Source organism: Falco cherrug, chromosome 1, assembly GCF_023634085.1.
Source record: "Falco cherrug isolate bFalChe1 chromosome 1, bFalChe1.pri, whole genome shotgun sequence".
In the NCBI taxonomy this organism is placed as follows: Eukaryota; Metazoa; Chordata; class Aves; order Falconiformes; family Falconidae; genus Falco; species Falco cherrug.
The window spans coordinates 117371981-117397394 of record NC_073697.1 but is presented as its reverse complement, the minus strand read 5'-3'; the positions used below and the strand labels follow the sequence as shown (position 1 = coordinate 117397394).

The 25414-nt window shown below is 50.5% G+C and overlaps 1 protein-coding gene across 6 annotated transcripts in view; it reads right to left on the bottom strand.

The window, feature by feature from the left end:
• The window catches only part of PIK3R5 (phosphoinositide-3-kinase regulatory subunit 5), a 64815-nt gene that overhangs the window by 29384 nt on the left and 10017 nt on the right, over positions 1–25414 (bottom strand). The window contains exon 1 of one of the 6 annotated variants that reach the window (XM_055723202.1): positions 16732–16849. The exons of 4 other annotated variants lie outside the window; for them this stretch is intronic. The gene's annotated coding sequence lies outside the window, so the exon portion shown is untranslated. Of the gene's footprint in view, positions 1–701; positions 837–16731; positions 16850–25414 lie in introns of those variants that run through there. One more of the 6 variants, XM_055723196.1, reaches the window with a different exon arrangement.

Sequence of the window (25414 nt, the reverse complement as noted above, 5' to 3'; positions counted from 1 at the left end):
AGCTTGCCCAGCAGGTTTACTTCTCAAATCTGCCATGACCGTGAGCAACCCAAGAGGTGCCCAGGCAGAGACACCCCCCCCTCCCCCACAGTGCCAGCCCTGGTGTCCAGAGGGACCCTGGGGCAGGCGCCTCTCCTCTCCCAAAGCACAGAGATGGGCCCATCCCACAGACACTTTGCCTCTTGGTTACAGGCAACACAAATGCACAAAAATAATCCAGGACAAAGCAATAAAACCTGCCAACTCTCCAAAAGCCACCTGCCAAGGAAACCTTTGCTTTCATCCAGGACAGCTCACTCCTGTACCTATGACACATGCTCATGTTGTTCCCAAAGCTACCCCAAAATGCTCGATTCTCTGCTTATTTGGTCAATGTTTGACACTCAGTATTCAGCGATGGCTGTGACCATCACAGCTCCCCACCTCCACCCTGGCAGGAGTAAAAGCCTCCATGATCTTGACAGCAGCTCCCACCTGGTCCACCCTGCTTGATGCACTCAGCATGGCCACCTCCACCCACACTTAATTCCTGGCAATTCCCAGGACCCAAAAGAGCTCAATAAAGCTGTGCCCAGCTGTTGGAGCTCCCCAAGAGCCAAGGGAGCAGCTCCAGCCCCACTGCTCAGTCCTTCCTACTCTGGAAAGAAGCCACCAGCAGCTCCACACAGGTGAAAGCAAACACACAACGAGGAACCACTGACCTGCCAAACACAAGCTCGCTCCTTCACCCCAAAACGGCTCATGGGCTCCTGCCTCTTGCGTCCCACTGCCGCAGCCTGTTAATATGGTCTTCACCAAAAGTTTTATCCATCCACAGTGCATGCACGAGGAACACCTGAGAAGTGCTCCGCTGCAGTGCCGAGGACTGAATGAGCGGGCAGTCTGAGCATCAGCACCTTAGTCATGACTTGTGGCAAGAGGAAAGCAGTGACTAAGAGCCCAGCGTGACTCATAAGCACCCTTTACAACACCCAGCTCACAAAAATACACCTCCCCACACGTCAGCTTGTTTTAGAGCACAGCTTGGTCCTTGGAGGGAAACGCTCCTCACCACATACTCAGGGCGAGCCCTGCACCGGTCCAGGCAACCCTTCCCGATGCCCAGCACAGAACAGGCAGGGAATTTAAGCACAAAATATGACAAAGGTATTATCATAACTTTCAAATTACCAAATGCACTCTTTGAGTGGTTGTTTGGTTTTTTTTTCCTGGTCTGCTACGGACCACACATGAATCTAAACCTCTTCTCCCAAGGCAGTGCTTACGGAAGCATTTTTCATGGGAGAAAACTCAGTTTGTCCACCACAACTGAGCAGAAACTCTGCAAACTCTTCTACTGTTTATTCCCCAGACTCTCCCTTCCTTCCCACGCACGCTGAGCAAAATGACAAGGCAGGGGACAGTTCTGGAGGATGTAATCAGACTTTCCAAGGAAGTCTGTTAAGCATCTCAAGAACACGAAGAAAAACAAGTGTTGAGATCAAGGGTTTTAATCAATGCTTTGCAATGTTGTACGAGGGTGTTGAGCAACTCTGTGAAAAAAAATATGTCTCTTCCTCGTCTCCCTCCAGCTGGACTCCCAGCAGCAGAGCTGCTAAACAAGAGCTGCTTTGGCAAAAGTGCTCTTCAGAGCAGGTGGAAGGGACAGCACAGCCGTGCCTGCAGGCTGCACCACACAGCATTTCACAACACGGCCAGGGCAAACCCTGCAAGCAGTCACACTCCAGCACCCGTCAGGGGCACCCTCGTCACCCGGGCTGGCTGCTGCTCCGGGCATTTCCAAGCAGAGCAACATGTTGCAAAAGATGTGGGTTTCCTTGCCTTCTCCCCAGGTGTCAACAACACTTTCGAGCAAGTACACAACCACCACCCAGGCAAAAGAGAAGGGCTTTGATGGACCATTTGAGACAAAACAGCAAGGAGGATAACAAGAGACCTTCTGACACCAGATTGTCACAACTCCCCTGACAGCAGCTCTGCAGGCAACGCAATACAATGCCCACACATCTGTTCAGCCTCTGTGAAGCACCTGAAGATATTGCTCCTAGGAGGCAGGAACAGAGGAGACAACACTGCAGTTCTGCAGAACACCCTCAGGCACCAACTGAGTATCACCCTTGGACAAGATGTTGACTACCTCTCTCCAGGCCCTCATGCATCAGACCCCAGCCCCACAAAACCAGGCTATGGGACTTCAGCCCTGGATGCTCTCCACGATAAGATCAGTTTCCCTTCTCCAGTAACTTTGTACCTTAAAAGCAGCCTCCAAACACTGTGCAAACCATACAGTCACCATTTAAGAGGCAGAAAAGCCAATGTTTGGAAAAGTGAGAGCAATTTTTCTGCTGTCCTGCAGCAACTTGTGGCACAGCCGGGAGTATAAGGCAAATCTACAGCCCTCCAGGCACATTCCTTACCTGCCTTCCCACCTGCAGCGTCAGTGCAGTCAGAAAGAACAGGACTTCTTGCAGGAAGGTAGCTGGATCTCACCTAGATGAGAGTCCCTGTCACCTCACACCACGCTGGTCCGTACGCACAGCTGACCAAACGAGATAAATGTTCTACCATTTCATGACCCCAGTAACACCTTCCTCCCTGTCTGCCCCACGCGGGACGGCTGCCCACCATCAGCGGGGTGCCTCTGCAGACCACCCTTGGCCCACCATCAGCGAGGTGCCTCTGCAGACCACCCCGACAGGGCTGGCAGGAGGAACTGACAGAGACCAAGAAGGGAACTGGGAACCACAGCCACGCTGACCAGGGCGCAGGGAAGTGGCCAGCTTGCAAAGAGCAAGGCTTGCTCTCACTAATGATACGTCACGCAGGTGATGTTACAGTGCTCTCGGCCACAGCAGTGACAATATTTAATTTAATAATATTGAAGAATCCCATGTCCTGAGGGAAACTGATTCGCCTCAAGGTTTTGCCTTGTTTTTGACAAATGGCCAACAATTAGCAATGTCATGGGCACGGGGCATAGTTGAGCCTACCTCCTCAGAAAGCCTGACTGTCCAAAAAGCACCTGGTAATTTTCTAACAAAGACCAAGGGGAAAAAAAAAAAAGTTACTTAAGTGAGTGAGAAAAGTCACAGCGCTGACTTTGGAAAATGTCTCAACAGTCTTTGTGAAATTGTCCCAGCACCTTGCATGGATCTTTAGAGAATTTCCATCTGAGATTGCTTAGTTAGGAGTCCTCATTTATCTCTGTCACAGTTAAAAACTACAATGATTATACAGATAAATTACAATGTTCCTGTTAACTAACGTCAAACAGGTAAACCTTTATCCCTTGGTGGAAAGCAGGAACTGGCTGACCACTGTTTTTGGATTTTCACTTGTCCTGCTTTGAGGCAAGGTTTGCAAAACCCCACAGTTTTCCTAGAATATGAAAAAAAAACCCCACTAACAAAAAAAAGAGTAACTTTTCCTGCCAGGCTGTGAAGCCTGAGGCCACAGGGAACCCTCAGGGCGTCAGAGCTTCATGACAGGGGCTTTCCACTCTGTTGGGACAGACTGTGGCTCCCCCACTTGCCTTCACCGCTCTGGGACCTTTCCCTTTCGTGGCTTTTCTCCTGCTCAGTATCAGGGCAAAGGAAAAGACCTCAACTCCTTCACGTCCAGGACGACGCTGCCCCAGAAGCAGAAGGTCCCTCTGCACACCGCAGCCAGGTTGAGGAGATGGCTGAGGCCATTTAGTAGCTCCCACACGGTCGGGACAGGGCACATGAGAAACCAAACCAGGGGCTACGTGGGATTTTCTGCAAGGAGAAGCACTTTTCTTGTGTTAAGATCCACATGAATCCTATCATCAACATCCAAAGGACTTCTCTGACCTCCTCCTGTAGTGATGGAGCTCAGGAAAACCATCATTAGATGGGAACAGAGGGAAAGAGCTCAAAGATCAAGCCCAAAGTCGGTGTTCCCAAATAAAGTAGCGAAGGGGACCACCCTCTCCTGGGACACTGGCCACCTCCAGTCCAACCAGCAGGGCAAATCCCTGCCCACCAACCCCACGGCGCTCCAGCACGATGTCCTGCGGAGGCACCACCCCAGCCAGCACCCTGCCCTGCTCTAATCCTGCTCTCCCAAGAGAGGAAACCCAGGCAGCCACGTGATAAACTGAGATTTCCACTTCCATGATAGCAAATCCCCGAAACATCTCCTTGAGGTGGCCACAGGCAAGAAAGGACCTGGCTGAAAGTCCTTTACCTTCTCAGAGGGTATCCTGCAGCAGGGAAGCAAGGCACCACTCCAACAGCACCGGAGAAAGCCCCTGGGTACCTTCACGGCAGGATAACGCCCTTTCCTGGCCGATTGTTCGTGGCTGCTGGCTGAGCATCCCGAGCAGGAAACGGGAGAGGAAAAACAAACCCTTTTACCCACGGGATCAGCTCATGAACACACTGCCCAGGTCTGCTGGCAATCGCAGTGGGTGGAGGGACATAGACTGCCTGGAAGAGATGCTAACTCATGGGTTAGCATGAGGAGCTGGCTCAGCACCTGGCTTGCTGCTGTGGTAGGGTTTAGGGCACTGGGGAGAAACGGGCAAGAAGCCTGATGAAGCTAAAGAAAAAAGGAGCTTGGGCTGACACTGCAATAGAAGGAAACCCACTTAACTGGGAATTAAAGCAAAAGGATTCTAACCAGAGCCCTCTTCAAGGCAAAATTCCCATACAAGTACTCCAGCAAGGTCATCATCTCCCTTGAGCTACACCTCAGCTTTCTGCCTCCTCTTCATCCGCAGCATGGGCAGTGGCCACAGGCAGCACGGGAGCTTTGGGAGACACATCCCCACTGCAGGGCGGGAGCTGGATACGCAGCTGAGCCAGCGCATGTGTGGGACCTCCTCCTCCAACAAAAGCATCTCGCTCTCTTCGATTACAGAAGAAATCTTGGGTTTTCACTAACCTTAGCTTGCAAGATTTTACTGCCTCCTCTACACCCCATTCAGGAGCCAAAGATTGAAACTCCAAGCTGAGAGAAGGAGCAGCTGGAGGAGATCTTTGTAGCAATCGAGGCAACAAGGGGAGGGACCTGCAGTTTTTAAGATTCAAACTTCAGCCTTCATGTGTTTACTACTCAAATAAGTGCTCTGCAAAGAGCAGGGAGATGAAGGTGATAAGATGTTCGTTCAAACCACACAAAGGCAGCGTATCGAAAGATCCAGGAGGCAACTGGTTTGACAAACATCCTTTTTGGGTGCTCGCAAAGGAGCGTGTGCCATCCAAACACCCCAGCACCACGCGATTTCCTTATAGGGCCTCGGGTTCCTGTCCTGCAGGCAAAGGCAAGAGTTGTTCTTACCCCAAGAATTATGAGCACAGCAAGCCACAGCAGGGACCATGAGGGACCTTCGTGCCTTGGACTGCAAAGCCTCACCTGCAGGGATCTCTGCTCCTAGAACCAACAGAGGAATAGGCAGCAGAGAAGCAACACAAGGAACCTTCTCCAACACCCAGCTGGCACAACCCAAACCAAGCCCTTACCAAATCCTGCCCATGGAAGAACTGACAAAAACTAACCGCCAGTGAGGCCTAACGCAAGAGAAATCCGCAGAGGTGTCAGCACTCACATCTCTGCAAATCCACCCGTACACCTACTTACACGTAGCAAAATACAACCAACAGGCAAACACAGGCAAAAAGATGTTGTCTCCCTCTTATCTTCCTCCTTTTCTTGGGGTGCAGAGTGAGGAAAGGAAGAGGACACCAGAAATTAAGCATCTTCTTCCAGGACATAACAGAAAATCTGAAACAAAAAGCTGTAACATAGTGCTGCCGGCGCCAGCCCAGCTCAATCACCTTGTGCCATCTGGTTTGACAGTGGGCACAGGAGAGACGTGGACATCTCATTCATGCTCTGCTCCAAGGCAGGCCATGAAGACCTCAGTGATGGGTCCATGAGCAAGGCACATCCAGAGCAGGATTTAGGGGGTAAACAAATCACACAGTCTGTTGGGAAGGGGCAGCAGGACAGATCACCCAGCACAGGGCTGGAAAGGCAGGCTAGGGGGTGAACAAATGCAACTGGGGCCAATGCTGTGAATATTTGCTGCCATCAGGGTACCAGTGAATGAACCAGAGCAGAATGAGCTCCAAGGAGCAGTGCAGAGTTTGGTGGTGAGAATCCACAATACAAGTGTGCAGGAAGCAACACATGCCAAGGAGAAGCTGTCCAGACAGAAAGGCACTGAGTGTCCCACTCACTTTAAAGACATTGAGACCGAGGTGGTTTTTCACAAGATCGAAATGACAAAAGGTCAGTTGGGCACTGGTTTGAGCAACCAACACAGGGAATCATACGGTTCCCTGGACACACAGGGTGTCTAGGGTCTTCAGCAATCACACTGATATGTGAGACCACAGCCAGGAATGAGCCCACCTGCTGACACTGTGAGGTGTCCTGCTCCAGGGATGCATATCTGCTGGGAAAGATGGGACTGTCTGCTGAGAGATCCTACCAGCAACTGATGCAACCTACTTCTTGAATGCTCTGGAAGGAAGTTTCACTGCAATGAGCCCTTACTCTGGGATGGCTGGAGGCGCACATGTAGAAAATCTTAAGGTAATAGATGAGCAACAAGACATTATATGAACTGGCAAATTTAAAATTGCTGTGGGATGTGCACGTAACACAGAAGATAAAACTTGTGGCAAACTTCATCTTAAAGCAGAAGATAAAACTCATGGCGACAAGAAGAAAACCTGCTTCTGGAATAGGAACAGCACCTGTGCCTACACAATAACCATGCTAAGGGGCATTACTTCACTACAGAAATGGTGCAGGTCATCCCTACACGTTAACCGTAGGAAATGAAGATCTAATTTATTAGTGGTAAATGCTGTCTCAGGAAGAAGAGAAGTACCAGCCTGGCAGCTCGCTTGAGACAAAGATGCTCAGTGCACAGCAGCACTACAGGACTTGAGTCCTCCTCCAGCAGCAGGGCAATGCTGTCGTCTCACTGAACTGCAAAGCCTCATTTACACCAAAAAACGTGAGAACTGGAAAGCTTACTAAGACGCAGAGATCGCTCCTTGTTCTCACTGAGCCTGAGAACCGGGCTGAATGAGAGACTCCCACCACAGAGCAGGGAAAGCACCTAACGTGCAAAAGCGGTTTCGGACTCCTTTTAATATCAAAGAGTACCTACAGAAGGTGACACAAAAGGGGCAAAGCAGCACCCAGGTTTTACGTCCAGGTTTGGGTGCCGGCTCCCGGCTGGGCACCCGCCAGGCAGGGCTGGGGGGGCTGGGGGGGCTGGTGGCCGGGGGAGCTCTTTGCAGCAGCGCAGGAAGGGGGGCTCAGCCCAGCCCAAGAAATAAATGTGAGATGTGATTCATCTCACCAAACTGCCAACAGCTAGATTCAGACACCTCTTTGTGAGCTACTTACCTGGGGCTGCTCAGCATGTGCCGAGGGCTATCTAAGGTGGTCACACGTGTCCTGCCAGGACACGCGTGTCCCTCCTCTCTAAATGCAAGGGGATCAGCTGCAATGTGGTCCCCCAGTCCGTGGCTGTGCAGAGCTGGACTGGACCAGCCCAGCCATGGGCTTAGATCAGGAGACACTTCTTCGTGGAAAGAAGTCCAAATTAATTCACAATACACACTCACGAAAGAAAATGGCTCCGTGTGGCTGCCCTCACAGAGTCCACAGACAGCATTCCCGAGCAGCAAACTGTTCAGACAGTTTGAAAGTTAAGTCTCACCTAACAACCACCTGCATGGCTCCTGCTGCTGCTCCGTCTGTCAGGCTGCTGACCATGGACACAGCACACCAGCATGCAGCAGAAGGAAATACCTGTGGTCAGAGAGGACAGGCCTCCAGCTTAGAAAAAGAGCTTAAAAACATACTGCTACCAATGGATGGAGCATCGTCCAAGCTGGGCACAAGGAAAAAAACATCCAGGAGAGGCAGAAATAAGGGAAACTGCTGTGCCATCTTCCTGTAATAAGCAGTCTCTGGTCATCAGTTTTGAGCCTAGTACTTCACCTGCAACAGCAAACTCACCAATAAAGCCTCTAAGGCATCTAAACCCAGGAGATAGGGAGCACTGCTGCACCCCAGGGTGACGCAGCTGGGCAAAGCTGCAGGCAGGGGAGCCAAAGGGCGGGTGGAAACTGGAAATCCAGACAGAGACTCTCCCTGACACAGGGTAGGATTGACTTTTATTGCTCAGCATGACTTTCCCAGCCTGGCATCACAGGCCACCCCGATGCTTTGCTCTCAGGGAAGGGGGAACACACTGAAGGGGGGACTGCAGTGAGTGGTGAGGCTGTGCCCAGGGCAGGAGCAAGACCTGGGGGAGAGCAAGAAAGGGAGAGGAGATCAGAGCAACCACAAACCTCCGCACACACATATGTGACATAGGAGCCGGCAGCGCTCAGCATCATGTAACCCTGAGCAACATCACACACACACACACAAAAAAAAAATAAAGCAATGGGACACCCCGTGCATAGAAAGCAGGACTGGGTGGTCAGGGGAAGCAGGGCACCCAGGGCTGCAGCATGCCCTGGCACCGCTCTGCAGAGCTGCACGAGGAGGACAACAGGCTTCCAGAGCAGCTGGGGGTAAATATTTTGAACCTCTAGTGAAGTAGGGCAATTGGGTTTGGAGCTGTAGATCCCACAGTACCAGCACTTTTCAGTGGTAATCACAAGTGGTTTATCACCCCAGCTCTCTTCAGCACAGCGTTGCTCTGTTCAGGTGGCACTAAGCACCCCCAGCTCAGCGGATCGGAAGAGAAAGCCAACAGGAAGCTGAGAAATGCCTAAGACATGTCAGCTCCACACAAACACTTTCATCCAAGCCCTTCATGTTGCTGCAAGTGGGAGTTATTCAATGGGATTTCCCAAATTCCATCCCCATGATTACCTGCATTAGCAGCCAGAGTTTAAGGCTAACGCTTATGAGATGAAGCAGCTGTGAACTCCAAAAAAATAAAACCGAGAGGTGCAAACAAAGACCAACTCCAAATTGCAATTGCTTTTTGCTTTGGAGACTCAGAGATAGAGGCTCCACAGAAAGAAAGAAAAAAAAAAAATTAAAAAATCAGAAGCAGGGTCCTAATACCGCACACCTTTTCTGTCTTTTGCTCTGGGATCTGCTATCCTTGAGCTGATAAAGTCTCAGATATGTTCTACTGCAATAGCAGTGGGACTCAACCCACTCAGTGGCCACCAGCTAGAAGCAAGCCCGTACGTACCTCAGGCATCGGGTACTGGCTGTCCAGGACACAGCTCTGCTGTGTCCCACCTGTGACTCAGCACGTGGGGTGGCCTCAGGACCAGCCCTGGTGATAACAGAGATGCTGCTTTAGGGTCAGGTTTTCAGAATGATGTGCAATGAAGGCAACAAACTAAATCACAGCAGGAGCAAAAAACAGGGCTGCAAGAAACTTAGCAAAAAGAACAACATAATCAGAGAAGCTGTTCTGAGGCGAATTCCTTAATGAATTGGCCTGGAATTCAGCAAAATGCATCAGAGGGTGCACAAGGCGAAGATTGAAGAGAAGGTGGTCTCAAGGACTCAGAACAAAACCTTTTGACTCATCATTTCGAAACAGTATTTGCACTCATCTGACTGTAATTCCAAAAGTAAAAATCAAGCCAGAAAAAAACAACCCAACTCTTATTTCTGATCAAATGACACATTTTCCTCCACACACCATTGTTTAGGTTCACATTGCACTGAGGAAGCCCCCGGCAATCTGGCTCTCCCTGGGACCAGCATCACACCAGTTTTCAATGACACTGCTCAGGAAAACTGCACCCAGGCAGGTACCTGCCACCAAGGACACTTCTGTGCTCGTCTGCCCGCCTCCAGCATCCCTGAGGCTGCTGGAACCCTGAGCACTGACTGCACTCCTGTGCCTCAAGAGCTCACTGGCCACTGCTGCTCAGCTCTTCACCCACTATGGAAACACTTGTGGCTTCCTTGAAGCTGGGGCAAGACATTAACCCCACAAGATGGGCAGGAGAAACGTCTTGCCCGGTTCAGAGCAGTGAACTTGGGGCACCTCAGCTAAGCATGCTCAGAGGTGGCAGCCCAGGTGCTCAGCTCACAGCCTGACAATATTTTTTTTTATGAATGGAAAAGCTTTTCAATGGCTTCCCAGCTGGTTTCCCTGCTGGGAAGAGCCGTCTGGGAGAGCTGGTCTGCCCCAAGCCCCACTGCTGACTTGCCAGATGGTTGAGAGCAGGAAGGAGCTCAGCTCAGCACCACAGCACTGGAGTATTGTTTATCTGCTGGTTCCTGTTTTTAGTTTTGTCTCCGTTTTCTTTCTTTGTTCTAAAATTGTGTTGCAATGGCGATACCTGGTCTGAATGACATGGGGATTGCTTTGAAGTAAGAACCAGCCCAATGCTTCATGCTGCTGAATTTTCTTATCTAATAAAAAACACAGAGGTCCCAACCCCAAAGCAAACCATGACCAGATTAACCCCCACGCCTTTGCTTTTTAAGCTGAATTGGAGCAGAGATTAATGGCACTCGAGAGCCCCTGGTATGAAGGCACGCCCCAGTCCGATCCTCCCAAATCTGGGGCTGTCAGCAGGGACACGCATCCTGGGATGAAGCAGGGCTGCCACCAGCTCCCAGTCCTGGAGGACCAGTTCAAGTGATGATGGAATCTGCCACCAGCATCTAGTTGAGGGTAGGGAGCCAGTCAGCAAATTGTCACCCAAGCGTGTCCTCACTGCAAAAGGTAACTACAGCGGAGCTGATGCAGGGTCTGCTGCCAATCGGCACCCAAATCCTCCTGCAGTCTCACCTGCTGGGGTTTCCTCCAAGTCTCAAGCGTGAAGCCAACATGAATGTGCTTCATCAGAAAGATGCTGCTAACAAAGACCTCTTGGTCATGAGCCCATGAGCTCCTCATGGGCTCATTACCAAGGTCCTTCTTCTCTCACCCAGACAAAGGGACAAACAGCACTCAACAAGGTGGCCCATGGGCAGTTTGGGGATTTGAAGCTCCTTTGGGTTTGGGTCCCAGCAGACCAGAATAAGCCCTTTAGCCCCCACAGACAGCAGCACCCCTGAAGGACATAGGGACACTGATACAACGGGCTCCCCCTGCGTTCCCATCACAGCTCCGACACCCTTGAGCAGAGCCCACCACATCCCCCTCCCCAGGGACTGGAGCTCGGAGCGCCTGGGGCCATCTCGGCACGGGGCTGAGGCCGACAGCACCCTGCAAGAGCTCGCAGCTACTGAAAGCACGAGCCCTCACAGAGCCAAGCCACAAGCACAGATGGGAGAGAATTACTCCAGCTGCAGCTCAGACACAGGTCCTGCCGCTCGCCGAGGAGGGGCTGGGCTACAACAAGCCATATTTTTAGCAAACCGGGACTGAGCCCCCCCAAAACCATGATGGCCCAACCATACTGCTCTCCATGCAGTCCCTGCCTGGCTCTGAAGACTTTGACCTTGGTTTCAAGCCTGAGGGTCTCTCCACTTCCATTCTGTACCATCACAGTATGGGTGTCACCCTCAAGCTTCTCCATCTCCATCATTTTTTCCTCCATTCCCAATACCATCACGCCCAGTGGTCCCCACAGTAATGCTTACCACAGCCACCTCCTGCAGCAGGCTCAGATCAGGGCCATGCATTAACAGCCCTGTGATGGGCATGGGTTTGGGCAGAGCCCCTCCAATGGGACATGGGACACATCCCACTTTATTAGAGAGCTGCAGAAAGAGAGAACAGCTCAAACACTTGCATAGCTTTTAGAGTTTTTTTAAAAAAAATCATTTTCTAGGCTGTGCTTGAGAAACAACATGTCACAGCCCTAAGGCTGAAACACTTGATTCCCAAAGCCCAGATTAGCACCAGCTCCTGCCAAGAGCCAAGATCTTTGGGAAGTTTTTACACCCCCCATTCCCTCAGTGCCAGACTTGGACATTATTTAATGCCCTTATCCTCAAATCACTCCTTCATTGAAGAAAAACGCACTACCATCCATGCAGCGATGGGGAACTGAGCGGATGGGGAAAGGCAAATTGACTTTGCCAAAGTCGCCCAGGAAGACTGTGGCAGGACAAGGGCCATGCCAAGCACCCTGACAGCACCTTTAAACTCAGAGCATTTCACCCTCCGAGCTGCTATAAAATCTGGTTGATGTATTTATGCTGTGCTTTTCTCAGCTTTTCCACCCTTTCTATTCAATCTGCAACATGCACAGCTCAGATCACACCTGAATTGAGTTGGTTACTTGAGGACTGATTCTTGTTTTTAAGAAGTGCCTAGATGGTCTTTTGTGAATTATTTTTGAAAAAAAAAACCAAACAAAAAAACCAAAAAACCAACAAACAGCAGAGGTTCAGCAAAGCGAGGCAACTCTGCTCTGCCAGTGCACAGCTTTGGGAGGCTCGGAGCAGATCTGTGGTCTTCCCACCCCAGCGCTCCTGGGCTGGCAGCAACCTGTTCCCCTCTCTTACCTCCAGGGAGACATGAAGTTCTTTCTTTGCTTTTAATTTCAAAATAACTATGAGGTTATTTTGACAGAGTTTGAGCTCATGTCTCACATCTGCCAGCTCCCAGCTCGCCCTGGGGAGGGATCAAAAGACCCAGAGAACTGAGAAGTCACCTCCCCAGGAAGCCCACCTCCCTTTGGGAATATGCTCCTCTCCAAATTAACTGGGGAGGTGTAAAGACGTGTCTAATTAGCTAGCCTGACCCCTCTGCCTTTAGCAGAAAGGCCAATTAGCAGGCAATTTGCCTCTAGCAGCGGTGGGTCCTTGGTAGATAAACAATTGCTATTTTTCTGGGAGGGCAATTCTCAAGCGGGTTAAGTGCGAATTGCTTTTGGTCACAGTTTCTGACATGCTGCAGCTATTTCTGCTCTTCTCCCCCAGCCCTTTGCCTACAAAACTCCTTCCAGTGACTGCAGCAGTTCTCCATCTCTAAACACTGTGATCGTTTTTACAAGCACAAGTGGTTCGAGCCCCAGATCACAACAGGGTTTTGCTCTTTCTATCAGCCAAGGTGCAACCCAGCCCAGTTTGACATGAGTTAGCGGACAGGGTAACCAGATCAGTCAGTATGCGGCTGGTTTTGCCTGCAGCCCCTCTCTGATCCCCTGAAAGTGGTTTCAGGAGCTGAGGGATGCCACATCAAAGCCAGCCCTTTCCTCAAGGCAGCAATGCCTGACAGCTGTTGAAGCTAGCACCAACCCTGGCTTTTAAAAATTGCTGAACATCCTCCTTCCTTCAGAGCCTTTAAATAGTTGTCTCCCGTTGGACACGATACAATAAAGGGTAACATGGATAGTCACTTTAGAAAACCTGTATTAAAAGCACTAACCTCCTCTCCACAAGCACAGGCTTTGCAGCGCTTTACCCCCCTGCTCCCACCCCGTGACAGGGGATACAGTGACCAGGAAGAGGACCAGACCCTCTCACATCCAGCAACACCAGTGATGGGGCAAACCCTGCCCTGGGCACAGTCTGGAGCAGCCACAGCTCTGCACTGAGCCTCCATCAGCATGGGGGGTGTGCCTGGGAGAGGAGCAACATCACCTCCCCAAGATGCCAGCTGTGAAACCCCTTCTCTACCAGCTGCTGCAAATCTGCCTGGGTCAAATGCTCCACCGAACCCAGGCAAACAGACTCAGAGTCTCTTCCTTCTCGTCCCCTTTTACAAGGAAAGCCTTGGCAATCTCAAGGAATAGAAGACCAAAGCAGAGCCCCTCCCTGTAGATCTGCAGGAATTGCGGAGGGCAAGCCAGCAAGATACATCTATCAGTCTTTCACATCACCGCGTCCAATCACAGGCAAGTCATTAATTTTAGTTTTAAATGTTTATACCAACAAATGAAGCACCCTATACACAAGAAGCTTAAATACTGCCCAGTTTGGCACTGCCACTCCTCTGGAAAGGCCCTCCTCACCTCGTCCCCAGTGCAGGCTGACTGACCCCCACTTCGGTCTCTCCACGTCCGCATTGCCTGTTTGCCTGGGATGTCAGCAACAGACATCAACACCACGAGCATCCACCAGCCTCCACTGGGTGCCCCAATGTCCTGGCACCGGGTTCCCAGGCTGCAACAGATGACAAGACCCCCACCACTTGCCTCCCTTCCAAACTGCTCAGACCTTGAGCCAAGAAAAAGACAGCATTGTCTAGCGGTTACAAAGGGAACCGAAAGTCCGCAAGAGAAACCAAAAGCTCCGGAGCCATGGCATGATGAGTGACCTTTCTGTGCCTCAGTTTCCTCCTCCAAAAGGAGAGATGGGGCTCCTGCTGCAGCGCACTCCGATAGCTGCTGGCTGCAAAGCAGCAGCAGATAAAGGTAAAAGCATAATTTTCTTTCATCCTGTTATTTTTATTTCCCAATGTAACCTTCACAATCCCATTTATAACCCCGGCAGGTAAGGCTGGCAGCGCAGGACATGTCAAAAAGTGTATGTATAATACATAAAAACATACTAATAGTTCAGAGGGGTTATTTCTAACCCACAAGAACCACTTGCCTTAACCGAGATATCCTGCCATGGGCACCTCAAGAGCACCCAGATACCTATCCTTAAACTTTTCAAGGAGTAAAACAATGATGTGCAATCAGAACTGCTCAGGCAGCAGCAAATTGAAAAAATAAAGCTACATGTAAGAAAAACATGTGCTCTCCACACAGTGCACGCAGGGGAGCTGTGGATTCAACCACTAGTACCCGAACTGCCTTGGAGCTCTATGTTTTTTTTAAAACCCAAATTCTGAAGAATTAAAATACAGAACTGCCTTGTCCAGACTATTGCAGCAGCAACCACTCAACTCAGTAAATCTAATTAATGAGCCAGGAAAAGTGTCATTCGTTTGCTAACTACTTCGCCCAGGGTTGCCAAATAGACAGATAAAGGGTTTAGCCTATTCCAGCCAAAGGAGCTGGGAACCTGGCAGGGATCACAGAAGATTAGAGGGCTGAAAAGAAAAAAAGAAAGGGGGAAGGAAAAAAAAATCAAAATAGATTAGCACTTGCAAAATGCAAGCATGTAAATCAGCTTACATTTTATATAATGCCACCCTTGTGAGCGCCTGGCCACAGGGCTGATCACAACTCTGCGCAGCAGCACACGAGGAGTCTCGGCTGAGCAGAGTTGTATTTGGACTCAGGAATCTCACGCCACCAACTCCCTCACAAAACCAGCAGTTTTGTTTTTACCAGCTTTGTAAATTCTCACAGGAAGCCAATTAAGGGAAACCTGGGAACAGAGGAAGATTCATAATTGCAATTAAGGCTTCAAAGTACTTATCCCAAGCACGGCCGTTAAAATTAGAGCTGGGGAAGAAAAAAAGACCTTTGAAATGTGGAGCTTTCAGATACCCCCCAGGCTGAAAGAGTTTCTCACTCCCACAACAGCGCATCACCTGGCAGGCAAAGTAGCTCACCCCGATGGGGACCTGCTCCAGGATGCCACCTGTCCCTGGGGTGCTCAGGGGCAGGCACAGCACACACGCATTTACCTCCTGCCTTTGGTTTTGGGAAGAAAGTTCAGTTCTGTATACATGGGACTTTCCCCTGCTGAAAATATTGGTGTCAAACAAAGCCTCTGCTTCATCTGTTTGATGTTCTCAGCTCCTAGGACCACTCCTAACACACTGCAGCATCCCTGCAGGACAGAATGGCTTTGCAGACTAGACTGCCGGCTGGGATACGAGAGGTTTGAGTTTAAATCTACTGTCAAAGTGATTGCCACAGCACTGCAGACACCGAGCCTTCATACCATCGCAAATGAAAGCATCCTCTCAGAAGTTCAACAGTTTCATCAGTAATCTGGATACTAAGAAATAGCGTCTAAACAGTCCAAATAACTGTGTTTGCATCCCGGCAGAGCTGCTCTGCCCATTTACAATCATACGTGTGCCACAGCAGCTCAACAGCCCGACACAAACACTGCTGTGGCTACACCGCGAGCTGGGAACGCTGACCCTGCAGACCCACCTACAGCAACACTCACATGGGCTTCACCGCCACAGTGTGATGGAGCTGACTCTTCTGGTTCTGCTTTGACTTTCAAAGACAAAAGCTCCAGTTCAAGGTGAAACACCACCAGGGAGATGCTCCCCATGCTGGCGTTCACCCCCACCCTCTCAGACAGAAAGCTGCAGCTGTTTGTCTTGCCTTGAGATTCACAATCCAGCCAAGCAAGTGATGGGAGCTGAACCACAGCTTCTCATATTAGCAACCCCAAGACAGGCAAAACCCAAAAATACTCTTGATCTGACCAAATCAAAGATATTTTAACCCATACCCTGGGCCTGGCCATTTCTGCTTGGAGCAGAGCAGAACAGCCCTACCTGTAGGAGTTCAGCCCTCCAGCAACAGCTGATGTAGATCAGGGCCTTTCTGCATGTTGGCAGATGTCAACGACACACACCGAACTGGCCAGACACTTCTAACCAGGGCTACCAACATCTTAGATCTCTGTGCACCTGTGCGTATTCCATAATATGCTATCCATCTATCTATATATTCTGTAATCTTGTATCTAGCCCTCCTCTTGCAGAAAAGCTCAAGCAAGGAAGCACAATTTTCAGGAATAACACATCCACACTAGGACACCTTGCAGCCCAGCACAGTCAGTTAGGGATTGTCCCGCTTCGCATCCCTCACCGGCAGGAATGGTGGTGGCAGCCTGTGCCATGGCCTCCAACACGTGGACTCGCTGCTCCAAGGTGCCCTTGGCAGGAATAAGGGTTGACAAGAGCCAAGAGGAGAAAAACTCACTCACCCAAGGTGTCAGGGCAAACCCCTGGTAGATCTGGGAAGAGACCACATAGGACCTGCACCAGCTGTAGCACCGGACTCACAACCACTCTGCTCTGTGTGTTCTCACTGCCAACGCTCACAGACACTTCCCTCGTGACAGCACCTCCTCTCTAGACAACACTCCAACAACAGCTTTTCTTCCAGCCCCTCCCAACCTCACCCCATCTCTAAATAGACTGAGAACATCATGGTCCAGCAGACAGTGGAGCTGGGGTAAAGGATGCGAGCACTGCTCTCCTCTGTGGGGATGCACTTTCTTCCTTCCACCACACACCCCAAAGCCCCCGGAGCTGCAGCAGTGACAGCGCTTGTGCCCAGCACGGTCTGGAGAAGGAAAGATGGGCTATGGCTGTACGTGGGACCCAGGAGCCCACGGAGGCAAGGTGACTTACCTCAGTCATCTTCATCCTTAACGTGCCCTTAACTGCATCTGCTCTCCCCTGCACGTCCACACCTCCTCTCCCCCCATGGCCTCACACTGCCCATTAGCTGCCTTATGCCACGGTTGAGTCATTCTCAAGGACTTTGTGGGTGAGGCTCGGGGTCTACTGCAGGATCTGTTGTGTGACCTTGGAAAGTCATTTGTGTATCTGCAAATGTATTGGCTCTAGGTATTTTTGCATAAGCTACTTTCCCTGCAGTGTTTTTTGCCCTACTGCTGAGCACGTAGGACTCAGTAATCAAATGAGGTCAAAGAAAATTCCAGCCCAAACCCCGGCGGCCTCAGTCCCTCCCCAGCAGCAGCCGCTGTAAACAGCCAACAGCGTCTGAACAAGCAGAGCCCAGACTCGGACAATGGCTCTCCCTCTCTACCAGCACAGAAAGTGGGAATAATCCTGTGGGATTAAGCAACATGCCACGAGCAGGGTTGACATCTGAGACAACGCACGAGCAAGCAAGGCCACAGATTGCTAGTTGCTAGAACTGGAGAAGGCATCTCTCTGGAACAAAGACGGCAGAGCCTGCAGCCCACCCATCCTCTGCCTCTCGTTACGCAGTAGACTTCTCGTCTGTAGAGGAAGCCACAAGCCATGCGGCTGAATCCATCCACACAAAAACATACACCCCCCCCCCCAGCCCAAGCCAAGTGCTCCACCACGGGCTCGCCCATTGAGATGGTTTCCAAGAGCAACTTGCACTTCTGCATTTTCGACAGAGATCTTCTTACTTCACCTTCCCGCGCGCTGCTGCCAAAAGGAGAAGTGCTGTGGAGCCGGGGGGAAGTTGTGCCACCATTTCCTATTCTGGATGATGATTTCACTCTCCTGCCACATCCGAGAGCCACACGTGGCCCCTGCTACGCTGCGCAAACAAGCTGTGAGGCTGTTAACATGCAAAGGGCTCTGGTTTGGGCCGAGCAGTTCCAGGAAACTCAACAGTCGCGTTCAAGAAAATACAAAAATAAAGACCACACACAAATGATCTGGTCAGAAATAACCATGCTGTCCCTGGGCACTTGCAAGGCTGCAAGATACCAAAGCAGGGCATGTGGCTCAGCAGCAGAGAGGCTGGGGAAGGAAAGACACACGAAAGCAGCAGTCCAGGCCCAAGCAAGGACTTTCTGCACTCCCCTCAACAACAACACACACAGTCAGGTTGGGCTCAAGCAGCCCTGAGGTCCTCCTTTCTTGTCTGAAGGGGGTCAGTCCCCTTGGCTCCTTCCCACGGCCACGTAGCACCGGCTTGTGACGGGGAAGGAGACGATCCAGAGCAGCCAAGAAATCCACTCCTCCCCGCACATTCATGGATCTAGACTCTTCCCACCTTGATGCTAAAGGAACAGCTACATACTGCTGACAAACACCTGAAGGAAAGACTCTTTCCACCATTTATCACCAGTTTCCCCCCGGTTTGCTCAGTGTGGGCATGGGGACCAAGGACTTACACTCCCCCCAGGCAGCTTGGGTCTGTCTTCCAGTCTGAACGGCAGATTCAAGCATCACTCCATATGCAGAAGACTTTCCTTACAGCCGTAATAGCTTGGATTTCTGCTGACACAAACAGAAACCATTTAGAGGGCAAAACCTCCTGCCTCCCTTCCCCAAGGGAGTCTGATAAGCCCCATTACCAGAAGTTTTCTACAGCACAGCTAAAGAGTGGATCGGGTCTTAACATATTCCCTGCTTAAAACTTCTTGCTGGAGCCTTATCACCAGAGAAGCACCTGTAAATATTTTTAGAGGTAATATCTGCTAGCACAGGAATTACAGTGCATTAATTAGCAGAGAGAGGCATACTGATGGTCACATGGTCAAAACACATCCATAATTTACACCTCGTTTGGAGTTACTGAGAAAACAAAACATGCAGGAGCCATCACAAGACCTGCTATCTTTGAGGGCTCTTAGCACAAAGGCTTGCATCTCCCCAGAACAAACAGGGAAAATTTACCTCGGAAGGACCAAACCCTCATGGACAGCAAAACTCAGTGGGGGCTCTATGGGCATGTTGAGTCCGTCCCTAGAAGGAAACTCAAGAACTTGCAAGGCTGTGGTCCAGCAAACTGATGGCTGGGGGAAGGGGGGGGAGGAGCAGGGTAAGGATTGGTCAACACTTGCTCTTCAGGGATAAATTACTAAGAAAATTTGTTTGCATTTTGGTATCAGTGGCCATTCATGCTCCTCAACAGACACATGCAGCCTCAACCTTTCAGGTGACAGGGGTACCCTGAACCTGAGAGATGGAGCCACCGTTTTTAATGGTTAGTTAAGATTAGAGAAAGTTCTACGTTGACTGGGCATAGGCATACAGATGGGCAGCTTCACTTTCCTGAGCCATCTAGATTGTTCCTCAAGAAGTTCATAAGCTGACCGCACCCTAACCAGCCTCTCTTCTCCCACAGCTTCCTCCACTGCATAACTGTTATTGGTAAGGAAGCACGAGAGTAAGTCAGGCTGTGCCAGGACTTCCCGCACTTCCCACTGCATGCACGGACAGTACCAATAACAATAACCAGCTGCAACCTCAGAGCAATGGACCAATAGAAGGTATCACTCAGGCTTCACCACCGCTGAGCAGGACAACCCTGCTAGATGAGTGGATTAAGCTGGGTAACTCAGTTCCCCTCCAAAAAATCCCCAGAGTGCAATTGCTCAAAGAGGGAGAACCACTTTGAGATGCAAGACTGGCAGTGAGTCAATACTCACCACCATCTAAAGAAGAAAACTGGGCCATTACTAGCCTACAAATATGCTTGATCATGACAAGGATTCTCATGAAATTAAGCCATCCAGAGCTGGTTTGATGGCTAGGTCAGGTGCACTGCGCTTAGGTCCAGAAAGACCTTATTCATATGCACGACAACTGTTCAGTTAGACTTTCTGTCGGAGTGGTTTACACTTTCTTCTCTGAACACCCTGGACCACCAGCAGCCCTGCTGGCATCCCCACAAAGGCTCTTACCAGCACACCAAAGTGCATCTTGACATGAAGAAAACCTCTGGATCTCCAGCGCTTGGTAAACCTGCTGCACAGCCAACAATGTATCATGGCAAAGAAGATCAGCCAAAACTCTTGGCACCTGGTTTCCTACAACAATGCAATTAAGGCTGCCAAATTCTGGATTATCATCTGGATCCAAAAAAAATGATCGAGCCCAAGGCATGAAGCAAGATAACTGAGAAAAAAAAAATCACCCAGTGGCTTTGGAGAACCCATATCAACCATTTGCTCTGGCGTAAAGCTCTGCAGTGACGCTGAGTCTATGTCAGGGGTAGGATTCGTTGCCTCCGACTTTGCCTATGCTAGAAGGAGGTGAATCTAGGCAAATTGACATCTACAGACAGAGAAAGCACCTGGCATGGAGGTCAGTTCATCCAATCCAACTTGAACCCCTCTTCAGGAGGAGCCTGCAAACTAAGTTAAATTAGAAGCCTAGATTTTTAGGCAAGAAGACAGCTCCCATCCTTATTCTCCTAAGCTGCTTCCCATGTGCAAAGCAGGAATAACCACACGTCCTTCCTTAGCCTGCAGTTTTGCCACCAAATGTTCCAAAGCCTGTAAGAAGCTCAAACAGTGCAATAATGGGAACATGGAAATTGCAACAGACTCAGTTTAGCTTTCTGTTCTTTCACCCCCAAATTTGATTCATAACAAACAAAAGCAGAAGCCAACATTTTTTGCAAGTAACTTATTCTGCTCAAGATCCCCAGGACTCCTCACCAGACTTCCACTTCTGGGCAGCCAGGTGTAAGCTCTGAGGAAGAGTGCTGGAGGCTGGCGTGAGTAGCTCTCAGTAAATCACCAGTCCAAGAAAGCTTTACAAGCAAACCACTTTAAAGTCTCTGCTGTAAAAACAGAGTTATTTCCACCTTTGAAGATGGAGTGTGCGCTTTGAAACCACCTAAGGTCAATTTTGTGGGGCTGTTTCACAGATGAACTACATTAGAGTACTGATAATCCAGAAAACAAGACAAATAAGATAAAATTAATGCATCATTACTTAGTTATTTGGAGCACATGAGGGCTAGCAACAAAGACACCAACAGCCCAGCGCGTGTGGGACACAGCAGCAGAGGTCTCATTTCCACACCAAAGCTGCATCAGCTCTTCAGCCAGCAGCAGAATTCCCATCTCCTGTGGCAGGCAGGACCAGCCACGGACCTTCACTTGATGTTACTGAAGAAATTGACTGAGCTGACGCCTATAATCAAGCAGCCCCCACCACTCCTGGAGGGAAGATGCAGTCTCTTACTCAGCCCGCTACGGCTGACCGACACAAGCAGGATGTGAAGTGATGGCAGAGGAGCGAGGAAGGCTCCAGCACCCAGCTGATGGGAGCATCACTGCCGAACACAGCTGTGTGGGACTGTCACTGGCTCTCCTCTTAAGCCATTTTTTTTTCTGTCATTTTTTAATAAGAAAAAGTGAGAAAAGTAGTGGGGCTGCCCCTAAAATGTACAAAATGAAACCACAACAAAATTTTAATGATTTAAGAGTGAAACTGCCATCATGTTATCATCCTGGTAATTAATTTGTCATCACAGTATGACTGCAGCTCCAGGAGTTTATTTCCATTTATGAAGAGGAAAGACAGTCTCCTAAGCCTGACCGGAGATACCAAGGTAAATCATACTGCAAAAGACAGTGCAAGAGCTGGCAGGAGACACACAGCGCCCAGGGTTGAGTTTGCAGCCAGGCCCAACTTCTGGTCACACCAGGACAAGTCCAGAGCAATGCACCGGTTCCAGTTTTAGCAAAGAAGTCGCCGCAGGTACCCAAAACCTGAACATGGACCAGCAGCCTCGGAGGGCAGTGCCAGCCACCCCCAGGCAATTCTTAGCTATTGGAGAGGAACAAGGTGATCATAGAAACAAGGTGCCGTGCATCTGGCATGATGTGTATGAACCTCCGATCCCATCGTCTGCATCATCTACCATGGGATCAGCTTCATGAGGACCATGTGCTGCTCATGAGACTCAGCGCTCACACAAACCCCCTCTGATCCTTCCAGAGTCGGTCCCTGCGCAGTAACAGCTGCAGCTGGATGAAGTAACAGAAAAGGACTCCTAGCAACGTGTAGTAACAGCAACCTGGAAACTGCAATCCAGTCAAGTTTGAGAAGTGTTGGTTTTAAAACAAGTACACACTGGTTTCGCAGCATCGCTACCACCTTCCCCACCAGCAGTGCTGGCTGCAAGCGGAGGTGTGGAGTGAGAACAAAGGAGACCCCTTTTCCAGCCCTGGGGTCTCATAGGAACTGGTGGGAGAGAATGAGAACAGCAGAAGCTCATCAGTTGTGAGTGCCAGGTTCAGCCTTTCACATACCCAATTTTGTAGACCAGCAGTAGGTTTTAGGAAGCCAAGGCACCTCCCAGAGACAGATATTCAACAGTAATTGAGAGAGGATTACAACATTTTGCATCAGCTTTGCATCTCGCCTGACCTGAGCTCAAACCAGTCGTTTGAAGGTTTGTTGCTTCCATATTCAGGTCTGAGTTTTAGACTCAACTGTGAATTTCCTTGACAAACAGAAGTAGCCTGCAACGCATCGCAGACTCATACAAGCTGAAGACACTTGCAGACTATACTGGGACTTTCTGTAAGCGAGCGATTCCTCTGCTGCAAGATCGGCAATGTGAACGTGGACCATGACCAGCATCAGACCCCAGCAGCCACACTTAGGGGAAACTGAAACCCCAACAGTGCGACAGTGTCCAGCGCAAAATAGTCTGCAAACCTACCTACCATTCTGCAGACTGAGACTTCCTCTTGACTTATTTTTAAAATGTTCTTTTTTACAATTACTATTTTTCAGGACAGGATCTAGTGTATTTTGACAAACAGATACTGGGGGAATTCCACTGACTACCCCTTTAAAGCCATGGTGTATTTTGATGTTGAGAAATACAAATCTCTAAATTAGTCCCACCAAGCCATCACCAAGAACAGTTGCAACGGCACCTTCTCTCTTTCTCCAAAAAGACGTTTCTCTGTATGCAACCTCAGTGACTCACTGCAGATCTTTTTCAATCAGAGATGCTCTTACCACTGGCAAGATGCTGCTTTCACCTCCATCTCCAGCTAAAAACACCGGCTGCACCCTTCATCTCCGTATTCCATTATCTTTAACTCCTGTAACGCAACACTCCTCAACATTTCAAATATCAAGCTTTGGGAAGTGAAAGGCACAGAGAGGAATGTGTATTCCTGATGTTGTTAGAATAAGGTCTGTTACTTTTTGCAATGGTTTCTGAAGGAAACTGCAGAAGTCCCGTTCCTGGAGAGTCTGAAGGATAAGCTTCAAATTGAAGGGCAGGGAGAAAGCATGCCCTGCTCTGCTTCAAACTGAAGGGGATGTGCCCTGCTCTGCTGGAGGTGGGAAATGAGAGAAACTCAGTCACAGAAAGGCTGCTGTACAGAGACTTATCTGTGCCCAGGTCCTTGGAGGCAGAACAAGCAGCAACAGATTCAAATTGAATGACAGAGGGAAAGTGGACCCTGCCCCAAGGGCAGGGAGAGACCCTTGGCAGCCCTCCCAGTCCTGACAGCCCTCCCAGTCCTGACAGCCCTTCCAGTCTGTGCTCCCCAGTCCCCATTGCCTTTGCAGTCCTCCTGCCTCGAGGCAGATGAGCAGCTACAGAGGTCCGTGGGAATTTCCTGGATTTCACTATCGTAAGTACATGGTGATGCTGAACAGTAACTTCCTAAAAAAACCCAAATGGTGAAAAAAAAAAATCCAGCGCTACCCTGTGCTTTTCCCATCTCCCCTCCATCAGCACTTTGCTCACCTTCCGACACACCAGCCCAAGGCTGACAGGTTTCATGTTCTGGCCAGGAGCAGAAAGCAAAGTCCATCCCCTCTCCGTCTCCATCTCCTCCTCCTTCTCATCTCCATCTCCTCTACCCCTCCTCCTCCTCCTCCCTCCTCCTCCTCCCTCCTCCCTCTCGCCTCCCCCCTCCCTCTCGCCTCCCCCCTCCCTCTCGCCTCCCGCCTCCCCCCCTCCCTCTCGCCTCCCGCCTCCGCCTCCCTCTCCCCTCCCGCCTCCGCCTCCCTCTCCCCTCCCGCCTCCCTCTCCCCTCCCGCCTCCGCCTCCCTCTCCCCTCCCGCCTCCGCCTCCCTCTCCCCTCCCCGCCTCCGCCTCCCTCTCCCCTCCCGCCTCCGCCTCCCTCTCCCCTCCCGCCTCCGCCTCCCTCTCCCCTCCCGCCTCCGCCTCCCTCTCCCCTCCCGCCTCCGCCTCCCTCTCCCCTCCCGCCTCCGCCTCCCTCTCCTCCGTCTCCCTCTCCCTCTCCTCGGCAATAGCAGCTCTGCCAGTACTGCCACACAGCCAGCACCACCTCCTCACCTTCCCAGCACCCAAGCCCCGCTCCCAGCCAGCCTGTGGCACACGCAGAGAGATGACCCAGCAACCCCATCCCCAGCCAGCAGCACCCGACGGGCTGCACAGGTTTGGCAAAGTTCAGCCAGGGTGAGAAAAGCCTCTATTTTTCTCCTCAGAAAACAGCAATAACGACACATAGCTGATCTAAGTAAGAAAAGAGCAGTTATATATACCCACTTTTCAGAGAGGAAACGTACTTGTTCCTGGCACCAGTTATGAAAACCCCTCACCACATGATGCAAGAGTTAATTTTAGCTTGTATCAGTCTTTATCACAACAGTGAAGATTAAAGTTTCACCCAACATCACAGTCAATTACAAGCTCAGTGTCGAGTTAAGCCCCAAGATTTGGGCTGGAGATAGCGACGGTGTTTGGCACAGCCCAGCCTCAGCAGTGTGTAATGGAAACTCCAGGGCTGCTTTTCAGGGAAGGTGGAAGTTCAGCAGAGAAGGGGCTGTGTGTCACAGGAGAGGACTCGGGGGGGGGGGGGGGGGGGGGGGGGGGAATTTAAAAAAATCAGCAAATGCATAATTTAGAGAGAAGAAAACAAAAAAAAGTTTTTCCCAAAATAAAGGCAGCAGCCCAAGCTGCCCCTGCCAAGAAGGAAGTGAAGGACATGACAGCGCGTCAGTTCCTCCCAACGCTCCCTACAGTGGCTGCTCAGCTTGGCAGGCCAGATCCAAGGGGACATCCCTGTTGGAAGGGTCCTGTGGCCACTCACATGGGGCAAAGGGGACAAGCCTCCAGGTACTTCCACGCTCAGCAGGAGACACCCTCCCAAAAGCATACGGGACACCTGGGGGCTGCAGTCCATGCCCAGGCACAGC